A 14717-nucleotide genomic window follows, 5' to 3' on the forward strand; every position below is an offset into this window, starting at 1 on the left:
GGTCCAACACAAACAGAAGACCAGAAGCTGGGTCAGAACAGAACCTCAGAACATTGATGATGGTTTGAAGGATTTCATTCTATCCTATGGTTGTTGGTCAATGGTTAGTTCACACACAGCTCTCCCTTCAGTCAGATGGGACACTGTGCGGCCGCAGCTTAGTTTGAGTTCTGCTAATGTTTGACCAGTGTTGTGCCTGAACGCGTTCACTGAATGTAAGTTCATGAACTCGTTCATATTTCGGGCGAACGTGAACTGAACGTACTGCATTACTGCCTGATGAACGTTATTGTGAACTCGTTCATTCTGGTGTCTGTGAACGGCACGCTCTCTCAGTTCAACTCCGTTCAATAGGTTGCCAGATTTCTATAAAGCCCTCCAGGCGAAACCCCGGCTAAATCACACCGTAAACAGGCCTTAATATGTAGCGGGGAAAACACCCAATCTGGCAACACCAGCTACCAGCGTCGTAGCCTACAGCCGCATGCGTCATCAAAACAAAATGCAGCGTGGAAGCCACAGCAGCATGGAGGCGACCGTGGAGGCGACAAAGCAGCAGTATGATCACTTAAAACAGGTTTATGACCAGGTGGTCGGTGAGGATGATGGCAACAATCTGACATTTCTCTGCAAACTTTGCCCGCCGGCTTTCAGTAAAAAAAAATCTGCACTTCAGTAACATCCAAAGCAAATCTGAAACGGCATATGTACTGAAATGGAATTTCAAATGGAAAAAATGATTAAAATTAAAAAAAACATTTGCACCTTAAAGACTACTTTCCTATTTTTCTTTTAATAATTCCTCATAAAAAAGACCATTCAAGCAGCACATTTTTCCTGATGTTTTTGAGAATATACTGTAGGGGTGAAAGCTGCAGCTGCTACTAGTGTGAAGTGAATGGACAGCAACAAAGCGTTAAAGGAATAGTACACCCAAAACATGATTAGCCTTCATTTTCTACTCACCCCCATGCTGAACAAAACTCTGGAGTACTTTTTTGATATCTCAAATGCATCTGGAGATCTGGGAGGCTTCTTGCTGTCTGCTGACATTCAAATAATGGAGGTCTATGGCGCCCGAGACAGAAAGGTCCACAAAAGTCCACAAAAACGTGTCAATATTCCTCCATACTGCTCGTCCAATGTATTCCAAGTGTCCTGAGTGGGTAGCATCCAGAATTTACTCGAAACGAAGTCATTTAGAACGTTTTAGAGCATAAACAGTAGTGTATAGGATTTCTTAATAGCGCCCCCATGCGCGCTCACGATTCTACGGAAGCCGGCAGACCAAACCAGCGCATTCAGCTCGGCAAAGAACTCATGCTCTTCCTCAACACTGAAGTCCTCAGACATTTTTCTTTCGTTGTTTCTTTCTTTGCACAGGTAAACAGCACATTTCTTCTTCTACGCTTGCATTATCGGCAGAGCTGACGCTGAATGCGCACTTTCATCTGGTTTGGTCTGCTGGCTTCCGTAGAATCGTGAGCGCGCATGGGGGCGCTATTAGGAAATCCTATACACTACTGTTTAGGCTCTAAAACGTTCTAAATGACTTCGTTTCGAGTAAATTCTGGATGCTACCCACTCAGGACACTTGGAATACATTGGACGAGCAGTATGGAGGAATATTGACACGTTTTTTGTGGACTTTTATGGACCTTTCTGTCTGGGGCACTATAGACCTCCATTATTTGAATGTCAGCAGACAGCAAGAAGCCTCCCAGATCTCCAGATGCATTTGAGATATCAAAAAAGTACTCCAGAGTGTTGTTCAGCATGGGGGTGAGTAGAAAATGAAGGCTAATCATGTTTTGGGTGTACTATTCCTTTAAAGCAACAATGGGGAAATGCTGTCCCCTCAATGCTAATGTAAACCCTGGTTGGATAAGGATTCAAAACTGGATATGAAGATGAAATCTGACGCACAGTTTCAGAGTTACAACTGATAAAATAATTGCTGTCTGTGGTTCTACAGTAGGCTATGGTGTAATTGAGCAATATATGAAAAAAAAAGAACTATGAACTAGTTCATTTTTTGGAACTGTGAACTTAGTTCAAAATTTTGAATTATGAACTATGAACTGAACTAGTTCATTTTAAAATGTGTGAACTGAACTTTGAACTAGTTCACTGCGTTTCACACCAGTCAATTGGATTATTTCTACAATGAAAACAAATGACCTGATAATAACTGAACATTATCACATGACTTCTGTAGATGGATATCTGGAAATTCCTCTGGAAAGCAGAGACAGGGAAGCAGGAAGAAGAGATGAGAGAGAGGGAGGGTCTGCTGAGGAATTAACTGTTCTAACTAGACAGTTCTGGAGGAGACGGAGGAGGAGGAGGAGGAGGAAAGACTAACAAGCTAGAGAAAGGTGAAGGTCGGGAGAAACAGGACCATGAAGATGAAGAGGGAGCAGTTAGAAGAGAAACAGATGAAAGTCCAGAGCAGAGAGCAACAACCAGCGTCCACAAACAAGAAGGAGACATTAGTGACTTAAAGGGAAAACATGATGGACCTAAAGAAGTGAAGTTGTCCCACTATCCCCAGAACAGCTTTGGGGTAAAAAGGCTTTTTTATTTTCTCCTCTGCCTGCTTCTTCTCTAGATAGTGACCATATCTGCCACACTGTTATAAACTGCTGCTGCTTTTAGGATGCACATAATACTATGAGACGAGTAATGAAAGCATTTATTTGCTGCTTAATTGGATCACTCTGCTCTGATCACATCAACATTTTTACATCTTTTCCTCCTTCAGTTGGAATTTGAGCAGAAACCTGAAATGTTGGATACAAACATCAGTTGAACAGCAGCAGGTGTTATTTTACAGCTCAGTCCTGCACACATCGATGCATCTGGTCATTATTCATTCCTGGATGTCAATATTTGATTTAAATACCTCACTGATGAGAAATCAGAATCTCTTTATAGTTTATCCTATGCCTAAAATAAAACTCCATCAGACTATCGTCTCTATCATGCTGGTTTGTTCCTCTAACTGTTAGAGAAGCTGCGCTGTAGCAGGATTATGTTTTAGTATTTTGTGAGCAGCATTTATTAATATATCGTGAGAACAAGTTTGTGCATCTAATGTATATTTTCCATGTCAGTTCCTGAGCTCCATACATATTAAAGGAGCAATAATGTTGGATTTATTATTTTGGATAGAAAGAACTAAAAACTAGAAATGTGAAGAACTAAAGGTATCTCCATCTCTCTGTGCTGTTCTCCAGTCTCATGTCTCCCAGTCTGACCGGCCATGCATGCATGTACGTCTATGTGAAGAGCTGCCACTCAGGGCTTAGCCCCTCCCTGCCCAGTGAGAGCAGCATAGCATAGAAAATGGCAGCGAGCGCATCCAGTGGATTGAAACGTTCATCTGGAGACGATCCTTTGCCAAAATAGTTCTCCTGCTAACAGCATCACAGAGATATGAGTTACTAACTTCTACAATAGACATGTTCCTCTGAAAGGTGATGCTGTTCTGTATCTATTTATCTTTGCTAATATGAGCAGGAGGAGACGGATGATGGGGGTGTTGGTCAGGGTGGGGCTGCAGCTGGAGTGGAGGTAGAGATAGGTGTCTCTAATCACACATCTAGTAACAGATGACTAACCTTGGATCTGCTGCTCCAGGATCATTGCTGAACTCTGCAATAATACCTTTGGACCCATCACTCTTCATAGAAACACAGCTGGGTGATGGAGACTCTGCTCTGTTCTCCTCTGTGTTCCTCCAGATGTTCCTCTGTGTGTCGGAGCCTGAAGCCCATCTAAGAAAGAAACAAAGAAGCAGGAAAAAATAAGCAGTAAAGTGGAGCAGGAGCCACCAAATAACAGAGCTGCATACAGACTCAGTGAGCAGGACTGGGTTGGCAATCAGTCTCTGCATTGATTCCTAAAACATCTGGAGATCCATGGACTATAGTCCTACCCTAGACTTTCTGACATCTTCAGACTGATTGAACAATGATTGATTTCAGGTCTAAACCAAGATCCCAGGCTGAAGTACAGCCCCAGCCCACCCATGGCTGTAATGTCAGAGCATGGTGATGGTAGGCAGCTGGATGCTGAGCTTCTCTCATTGATCAGCTGATCTGATGACCTTTAGGAACATACTTGGAATGAAAACAACCATCACTGAAACCATTGATGATCAGCTTTATAGTTTGCTGTTACTTGATCAAACTGTGATTAATCCGCTTCAGATTTCTTGTCTGTAAAGTTTCTGTCAGGAATAGGGCTGCAACAACGAATCGATAAAATTGATAAAAAATCGACTTTTAAAAGCGTTGGCAACGAATTTCATCATCGATTAGTTGTGTCGCGCGATTATTGCGTCATCCGCCGCGCCGTCATCACTGCCTCTTGACTGAAAGAGGAAGAAAAAAAAATATGGCAGAGCGAGTCAGCGCCGCAGGAGCAGTGTTGCCAACTCAGCGACTTTTCAGACCCCTCCAGCGACTATTTTTCAAAAAAGCGACTAGCGACAAATCTGGCGACTTTTTCCGGTGTCACTGGCGGCTTTTGGAGACTCTTACGTGAAAGCATGTATCGTTCCTACTCTGCCGTGGGGCGCCTCCCCCCGCTCCCGCAGGAGTCCCTCTCAGCTGCATTCAGAGCCTCAGCGTCCAGACTGCAAATGAAGCGCGCATGCACCGGGATTGACGGCGCAAATTGATCACAATAATTAAAATAGCCTGCGCTTTGTAAAGCGAAAAAAGTCGTAACATGCAACTTTTTTCAAAAGAAATTAACATGGCACGGAAGCACCATGTTTGTTTGGTTTTAAAGTGGGGAAACGTAACGTTAGTTTCTCAGGTAGCTCATCTGATGCTTTCCTTACCTTGTTAGTAGGTTACAGACAATGATAAGGTTGGCTACTTATTTTACTTTTAATTTCATTTGAATTAGCTTAAGCAGCGTTTATATTTTCTTTATAAATAAATTAACTTGCAAATTATGAGGGCAAGGCTTTTAAAGTTTAAATCTTCTGGCAAAGATAAGGTAAAGAAGATCCTGCAATTTATGGAAGTAAAGCAGAATAAAATCCAGCAAGATCAGTAATATGTCAATTAATTATCTGCCACATTCCCATGGAAATATCTGTCTTTGGAGGATGTGTTTTTTAGCACCCCTAGTTCTCTCATTTTTATTCCAAATACAATTTATAAATTGAATCACAGGGCTATTTTTATCTCTATGGTTCAGTATTTTCTCAAGTAGCAACTTTAACTGCTATACTTTCCTGTCTTAAAAGGCAGAACTCTTCTAGTCTAAAAAAACCTTATTTGTTGAAATGGGGGGGCCTATTGTTTGAACCCCTTAGGGGCTTTTAAAAACAAAAATGTCTTTTTTTGCGCTTTATGAAACAAAGTAGCCTATATTTTGTGGATGTACAGCTACATTTCTCATGTAAGTTTGCGTAGTTTTAACACAAACATTTATTTTTCATATTGCACCAGGACAGTTAATGAGCAACCTGTACTTGTGTGCTTGTTTGTTCTGTCTAAAATGTTTATTTTGGAATAAAGAGGTTAATATAAAAAATATTTTTTGTCCGATTCATCGATTAATCGAAAAAATAATCGTCCGATTCATCGATTTTTAAAATAATCGTTAGTTGCAGCCCTAGTCAGGAATAAATCAGGAAACCCAGAGTCTCCACTGCAGGCCTTAGACACCCTGTCTGCAGACATCCTCCCCTCCTCTCACCAAAATCAGTTATTCTGACTCTGAGGATCTTTCTTCTGGGTCAACTAGTCACATCATTCTGTCATGATCTGGTTTGATAAGGACCCAAATTCAGAAATATAGACACTGGGGGGGGGGGGGGGGGGGGGGGGGGGGGGTTTGGGGGGGTGTGAGGGAGGAGAGGACTTTATAACTGTAAAGTTATCATACAAGATGACTTTCTTCTGTCCTTGATGGACAGAAATGGCTTCTTGGTTGATCTTCTTGTCTCAAAGTCTCCAACCAGCTGTGTGGCAGAAGCACTAACAGCTGCCTGCTGGTATTGTTGACAGAGGTGTGAAGTAACTAAGTAGAAATACTTTGTTGTTGTACTAAAGTAGCTTTTTCATATCTGTTTTTATTTTTCTGCAGATTTTTCCTTTTAATCACTGCATTTGAACACATATCTGAACATTTTCCTCCTTATTATCTCCAGAGTGTCTCATTAATTCTATAATATTGATAAAGACATGATGTAACAGCTGCAACAAAGCAGGAAAACAGAGAATAGAATGTGTCCATCTGGAGCCCAGTTAGGTTATAGAAAAACCCTGATAGAGACATGGATGAAGACAGGAGGCTGGAAAACACTGCAGATGATGGATCAGATTCTGGGAAGCAGGACATTCTCCATCTATTGCCCCTTTAGGAGGTTTTTCATTTACATCTTGATTATGGTTCTAGTTCTATTTTCATTTTAATGCTGTTTGCAGCTTTAATGCTGTAAATATCAGAGCTCTAAGATATTCAGCTGCTCATCAAGGACTGAGGTTCAGTTCAGTTTATATCAACCTGTCTGAAATTATAATTTAGAACAAAACTAGACTGAGTCAGTTTATTTCATTGCTTCTCTACCAGCACAGTGAGAAAAAGAGGAAAATGAATTCATATCTGTGCCTAGAACTGAAAAAAATGTTTTCCAAGTTATTTTATTTCATTTAAGGAAAAAAATTATTTTAATCTTGTGCTTAACTACAATGTAGGGCCTGTACTTTTTTACTTTTTACTTAATTAAAGTAGTTCAATCAGTAGTTTTGACAGCTCTAATTGCTGATCAAGCTCTGCACTGGAGGCAGCATGATGCTGCCATTATTGATCAAGCTCTGCACTGGAGGCAGCATGATGCTGCCATTGCTGATCAAGCTCTGCACTGGAGGCAGCATGATGCTGCCATTATTGATCAAGCTCTGCACTGGAGGCAGCATGATGCTGCCATTATTGATCAAGCTCTGCACTGGAGGCAGCATGATGCTGCCATTATTGATCAAGCTCTGCACTGGAGGCAGCATGATGCTGCCATTATTGATCAAGCTCTGCACTGGAGGCAGCATGATGCTGCCATTATTGATCAAGCTCTGCACTGGAGGCAGCATGATGCTGCCATTATTGATCAAGCTCTGCACTGGAGGCAGCATGATGCTGCCATTATTGATCAAGCTCTGCACTGGAGGCAGCATGATGCTGCCATTGTTGATCAAGCTCTGCACTGGAGGCAGCATGATGCTGCCATTGCTGATCAAGCTCTGCACTGGAGGCAGCATGATGCTGCCATTATTGATCAAGCTCTGCACTGGAGTCTGACTTAGTTTCCATCTATCAGAGGTTGATGATGTTTAAACATGATTATAGCAGCTAGTAACAGATGACTGACCCTGGATCTGCTGCTCCAGGATCATTGCTGAAGTTTATAAAAAGATCTTTGGACCGCTCACTCTTCATAGAAACACAGCTGGGTGATGGAGACGCTGCTCTGTTCTCCTCTGTCATCTTTAAAATGTCCTAATCTCCCCCATTTTTCAAATCCATCTAAACAGGAAGAGGAGACACTCAGTCAACATGCAATTCAATCCCAGTTTTCCCAGTTAACACTTTTCTTAAAGCTCCGTGCAGAGAAGGAAGTTGATTCTATCCTGTGTGAATCTGGCTGTTTATGACCAATAATAGCTGATTACAACAACAAAAGAAAAACTCAAAAGAAACCTAAATTTCAACCCCAAATTAAACATACTTTTATAATCCTTAGGAGAAGTTAAATGTTTTTGTAAATGTTGATAATGATTACAGAAGGTTGTGGCGGTGAGCAGGAATGATCTAATGTAGAGGTTCAGGTGAGTGGTGGTGGTGGGGTCTGGGTGTAGCCATGAATTTCTCTTGTGAGGAGAGCATAAGGCAAACTTTACAGGTACTGGTGGAGACGACTCCACCTGGAAGTCCCCTTAAGGATAGCAAGACATGAATAAGCATTATTTCTTTAATAACGACAGTAAAACCTTTATTTGAAATTTCTGATTATTAAGGGAATCTTCATCTGATTCAAGATTTTGTTTGTCAATCTGGAATATTTACGATTCAAAATATGCAAAGAAAATTAAAGCCATAAGTGGCGTTGGACAGCATTCACAGCTCAGTGCCACTCGGCCTCTACAAGCCAATTACAACAATAATATTTTATTTTTAAGATTGGGGTCCATAAAAAGTGTCCAGATGTTAAAAGTTAACATCTTTTTTATCTAAAAAAAAGTATTTATAGTAAATACTTCACTAATGGCTCAGATGCTGAGAGCAAACCAACAGACTGTTGGTTCAACTACAGAACAAATTTATGAAAGAAGGAACATTGGACTAAGATAAAAAAAAATCAACTTTAAATCAGTTTCTGAGATTATCTGAGTTTGAAAACTTCTGTTCATTAAAATGATCAAATATTCAGATAAATGTTTCTCCAAATAAATAAGAGGCTTGATCTTCAGTGAAATGTTGTTTTCAGTCATAAACTGACTTCATCCTTCAGCTACATTTAAAAGAAACAAAGAAAAAAAGGAAAAGGATTTGTTAAAAAAAAAACTTTTTTGTTTGATTAGCATCAATTTAAAGCAAAGTGTTTATTGCTAAAACAACATAGAATATTTTTACCCTATCAATATTTCAGAACGAGTGTTTATTTTCATTAAAGTAGTGAGATAGAGAAATAGTTCTTCTTCTTCCTCTCCTTAAAGGAGCTAAAATCCTCTTATTGAGATCAGGAGAGTTTCTGATATAGAACCATTTTCTATTCAGCTCTGGGGTTCATGCCCATTGAATAACAGCTCCCTCCAGGCCAACATGTATGTTTGTTATAGATGCTGTAGGATCAGCATCCAACTATTCAGCTGTTGAGGCCAGGAGAGACCTGGCAGTAAAAGCTGTACAGCAATGCAGGATGAACACTGTGGCAGATCTGCACAATCTGTCACACTCAGGGCCCCCCGGGGCATGAAGGCTGACCTATGGTGCGTTCACACTGAAGGCGGTGGCAACACTGAGTGCAGTGGATTCACATAGGATTCCTATACAAACCGTGCAGTGAATGGCGGTGAAGTGGCCAGCGGTCAACACTCAGCGAGGGCGTTCACTGCTCCTCCCTCACTTTGTGCTTCTATAGAGCTGAGGTTTTGTCAAACAGAGAGATCATCGCTGAAGTGAAGGCGATTCAAACATTTTTTTACAAGGAACAATTCAGCATTAGTCCGATGTTAAGTTTCACCTGTGCTTTTATTGTGAAATGCCAACAGACAGCCAGACCTTGACAGGAAATGACATGGGGTTGCCAGGGGTAACGGCAGGTCCAAAGTAGAGGGTCTGGGAGGCTGGTGATTAAATAGAAATTCAGCCACTAAATAAACATTGTTATATTCAACACCAGCACATGAATGACATGTGATGTTATGCAATAATTTTATATCAGGAAACGAGCGCAGCACTACTGTCTACTGGTGATGTCATCAGTGGTGTAGTCCAGGGTATACGTGGGTATATGGCATAGGACCACTTAGACAAACAGCATTCCGTATACCAACTTCTAAATCTCCATGATTCACACAATTAAGCAGAATCTCCAAGCTAAATTTCACATTTTTTCCTAGGTTGTTGAAGGCATCACCTGCGTTAATCTGCTGCTAATTGGCTAGTACTCACTGCCTTTAGTGATTACATTGGTCAACTGTAGGCATGACAACCAATCAGAGGCAGAGAAGGACAGTTCATGCTGAGGTTAATATTGCTTACATATTAAATAACATTGATAAGTTTACTTTAAATGATTTGCCTTTAGGATTAGCAAAGAATCTGTAACATGAAGCAAGCTAGTCAAACAGCACTTTCATTTCCTAATTACAAACATCCTGGTGAATTAACATTAGCCAGCAGTTCAGCTAATGTTAGCTATGCTACATCGTTACAGATAAGCCTAACGACGATGCCCGCTCTGCCCGCACCCAAGATGCTGCGTGGGAAGAGGAAGGTGCCTCTTCTCCCTTAGCCATCAACTACGCCAGGTGGGCGTGGCCACTTTTACTGTTGAACCTTGTAAATTATGTTAAAGGGATAGTTCGGGATTTTTGACATGAATCTGTATGGCATCCCCATCACCAGTGTCATGCAATCACACTGACTTACCCCTGGCAGCATCCTGTGAGCAGAGTTCTCGTCCAGTTTTGGTCAAGCCGAAAGTAGTCCGGCAGGTTTGCTAGAGCCAGCGAAATAAAACTTTTCTCTTCCCAAAACATTATGTGTTCAAAAGAGTGATATTTTTGCATCCCAAAAACATTGTAGTGGAAAAAGTCACACGTCGTTATCACTTGGTCCTATTTTCTCTCTGTTCGTATCAGTGCGCGCGACACCATGACCTGACAGCTAGGGCCTACTAACCTGACAACAGCCAGATGCATGCCTCGCTCCGCCTAGCTCCTAGCTAGGCAGAGCGAGACATGCATCTGGCTGTTGTCAGGTTAAGGGCCTACCTGTTTGATTCGCGATTGTTTACTCTTGGGGAAGATGTCTGACTACGAGAGCGACGAGGAAAACATCGACTTCCACTTAGAGCCAAAGGGATATCTTTATGAACCCGAGTACACTGACGATGAACTTCGACAAATGGAGTTAGATCGGGCAGAAAGAGAGAGGGTGGACAGAGAAGTGATGGAAGCTGAAGCCGGAGCCGCAGGAGCCTCAGCTGGAGCTGCGATATCCAGGGTGGCCGACAAATCATGGTGCACTTGTTTCAAGTGCGAATTAATGCAGACAGAGGTGGATGCTACTGTTGCCACGAGTGGGATTTAGTAATGCCCGAGATACAGAACCTTTCCATTGATGAGGATGTCGGAGTTGCAGCAGCTGCTGTCTGCATCACAAACAACAGCGACTTCCCTGCCCTCCTCAAAGTTGAGCTCGCTGTCAGAATGACGGCGTGCACTGATACGAACAGAGAGAAAATAGGACCAAGTGATAACGACGTGTGACTTTTTCCACTACAACGTTTTTGGGATGCAAAAATATCACTCTTTTGAACACATAATGTTTTGGGAAGAGAAAAGTTTTATTTCGCTGGGTCTAGCAAACCTGCCGGACTACTTTCGGCTTGACCAAAACTGGACGATAACTCTGCTCACAGGACGCTGCCAGGGGTAAGTCAGTGTGATTGCATGACACTGGTGATGGGGATGCCATACAGATTCATGTCAAAAATACCGAACTATCCCTTTAATAACAAGTCAGGCCTCGACAGTATTGGGTTATGAGAATATATAACTGTTGATTTGTTATAAATGCATATTTTTATCTTAAATATTGTTATGTTAAATATTGTTTTATTGAATAATTTAAATGAATTCCAATCATCATATGATATACGTATATATATTTAGTAGTTACACTAAAATAGTTCATTTTAATAGCAGCCAAACTAACTGCTGTGACTCAGCTGCTCAAATAGAAAGTTTACTAAAGGAACTACTGACTTTCTAAGGGAGAGAATCGGTTTCATCCATGTAGGTGGAATAAGGAACAGTTCACTCACAATCCATAATTATCTCTCACTAGTCTGTGGGCCAGCGTTTAGTTATTTTATAATCCTTCCTTCCTGTGATCAAATAGCAGAAATTATATGACATTAAGTAAATAGTATAAAGGAATTTTGGGGTAAACATCATAGATCAGTCTGACATGTCATTGTTTCTGGGCTGCATTAAAAAAGGGGTTTCAATAGACCCACTTCTCAAGGGACCATTTCACTAATGGACATCCTCAGCTGTAATTAAAAATAATAATTTAAAACCAAATCAGTGCAAAGCATACATTTATTCATTTTATATTGTCTGTTGTATTTTTATCTTTAATGGCATAATTTCCCTGAAGGAGTAATCCCAATGGATAAATAAAGCTGAGTCTAAGTCTAATGTAGCAGCAATGAAAAAGTAAACTAGATCATTTAGATTTAGTTTGGAGCTTAATGGGGGGATAGTTGACCTCTGGGAGACCTAAAGATAATCTCTAATATCTCTGCAGCTTCAGCAGCACATGTGATATTTTTTATTTATTCATTCTTCTTTTTACAGTGACTATTTTAAATGCATAAATCTGCACTAAAGAAGCAATAACCATTCAGTCTGTCTGATGAGTTTCAGTCTGTAGGGTTTCAGCTTCATGCAGCTGAAGCTTCTCCTATTTGATGATGTTGTCCAGGGTGTAAACAGTCCATCTGAAATGCAGAGCAGTGAACTTCCTGTGAGGCTGCAGGAAGCTGCTGTGAGAACACACCATTAGAGGGGAACCCCTGACTGAACTTCACCTGGGGCCCTAAATTAGCTTAGTCCGCCACTGCTACTGGTTACATAAAACTAAATTATTAAAAAATAAAAAAAACTCACAATTAGCGAAAAGAAAGTTGGGGCGCGTCACTAACAGGAAATAAATCACCTAGTGATAAACTCCAGTCAGAGGGGGGCCATGGGGGCCTGAGGCCCTCACTGTAACACAGTAATAGGGCTCGGGATCCACGTTGCATTGTGGGACGTCGCGGTCATATTGACGGCTACGCAAACGTAAACATAGCTCTGACACAACGTTGTTGTTGAAAGAAGAGACATAGAAGTAGAGAGAAAAAAGATGTTAAAATCCCGAAAAGGATCTGGAATTTACCGGAACACTAAATAGAGAAGCCAGGGACCGGTATGGTGACAAAATCAGCATTATTAATCATTTGGATCCATATGAAGTTCCAAACAATGAGTGGAGCACCGATGAGTGAGCGCCTATACTTCAAAACAGTTCCGAAGCTACAAGTCCTTGGAGTCTCATGTGCAGTTCATGAATGGATGGGTTCAGGAGCTGCAGATCATAAAGCCAGCAAACAGTGGGAACACAGTAATCCGTACGAAGGTAAGCTGTGATCAGACGGGCTCTGGAACCTGCTAGTTTAGCAACTGCTAACCGCTAACGCTAACAACCACTAACGCATCTAATGTACTTTTAACTAGCTGCTATGTGTTTCAAAGGTGTAGTTAGTAACGTTAACTGCCAACCCTCCGGGTTTCTCACGTATTTGAGCCTTTTCCCGCTGCCGTTTTTATTATTTTCCTGTAAAAGATCCCAACTTTGAAGGAAAGAAACAATGTAGGCTATAAAATAAAACCGTGCATGCAGGGAACACACTCTCAATGACATCGGGATACTGTGGAAAGTTATGTTCGGTCGTCTTACAGCCACGATCCAAGCTAGCCGACGACTATTTATCTCTGACGCTTGGTCTCCATGGTTACGTGTCCATTCAGGAAAACGGTGGAAAGTTAACCCATTTTCTATGTTTCCATGGCGATCATGCGTTGAGCTGTTACAGCCCACAATACAGCAACGGTTTACCATGGTTGAAATCAAGTTAAGGTGAAATTAATCAAATTAAAACACGGCTGAGAGGAAGTACAGTACCCGGTAGTCATAGGCAGTAGTCTGAGCCGCGGTAAAAGACGCATTCAACATGGCGGCGACGCGAAGTGCCTACGTCACGACGACCAAGCCCTATACATGCATCTGTTGGTCTCATTTTAATCTGTTTTCTTCCTTGAAAGGAGCGATGCGCGCTCCCGGATAAACCACGCCCATTAAACCCGCCTGACAGCAGCGCGCGCTGCTGAAACCGAAACTATTTCCTCCCTTTGACTCCATTTTGTTGCGCAGATGTTTTAACGCTGGCTGTGGTGAGTAAAACTGTGTCTGTTTTAAGCTTTTCTCTGTGTTTACTGCCTGTAAAGTAGCAGAGTAACAGCTGTGTTATAGGGCTTGGTCGTCGTGACGTAGGCACTTCGCGTCGCCGCCATGTTGAATGCGTCTTTTACCGCGGCTCAGACTACTGCCTATGACTACCGGGTACTGTACTCCCTCTCAGCCGTGTTTTAATTTGATTAATTTCACCTTAACTTGATTTCAACCATGGTAAACCGCTGCTGTATTGTGGGCTGTAACAGCTCAACGCATGATCGCCATGGAAACATAGAAAATGGGTTAACTTTCCACCGCTTTCCTGAATGGACACGTAACCATGGAGACCAAGCGTCAGAGATAAAGAGTCGTCGGCTAGCTTGGATCGCGGCTGTAAGACGACCGAACATAACTTTCCACAGTATCCCAATGTCATTGAGAGCGTGTTCCCTGCATTTTCATTCTGGGAAGTTAAAGATGCACGGTTTTATTTTATAGCCTACTTTGTTTCTTTCCTTCAAAGTTGGGATCTTTTACGGGAAAATAATAAAAACGGCAGCGGGAAAATGCTCAAATACGTGAGAAACCCGGAGGGTTGGCAGTTAACGTTACTAACTACACCTTTGAAACACATAGCAGCTAGTTAAAAGTACATTACATGCGTGAGTGGTTGTTAGCACTAGCGGTTAGCAGTTGCTAAACTAGCAGGTTCCAGAGCCCGTCTGATCACAGCTTACCTTCGTACGGATTACTGTGTTCCCACTGTTTGCTGGCTTTATGATCTGCAGCTCCTGAACCCATCCATTCATGAACTGCACATGAGACTCCAAGGACTTGTAGCTTCAGAACTGTTTTGAAGTATAGCCGCTCACTCATCGGTGCTCCACTCATTGTTTGGAACTTCATATGGATCCAAATGATTAATAATGCTGATTTTGTCACCATACCGGTCCCTGGCTTCTCTATTT

General features: G+C 41.7%; 1 pseudogene; it reads right to left on the minus strand.

Moving 5' to 3' along the window:
* The window catches only part of LOC119777708, a 31993-nt pseudogene extending 22650 nt beyond the window's left edge, over positions 1-9343 (minus strand).
* Positions 9344-14717: the final 5374 nt, after the last annotated feature.

This window comes from Cyprinodon tularosa, unplaced genomic scaffold (assembly GCF_016077235.1).
Source record: "Cyprinodon tularosa strain WSP-4 unplaced genomic scaffold, ASM1607723v1 ctg1260, whole genome shotgun sequence".
In the NCBI taxonomy this organism is placed as follows: Eukaryota; Metazoa; Chordata; class Actinopteri; order Cyprinodontiformes; family Cyprinodontidae; genus Cyprinodon; species Cyprinodon tularosa.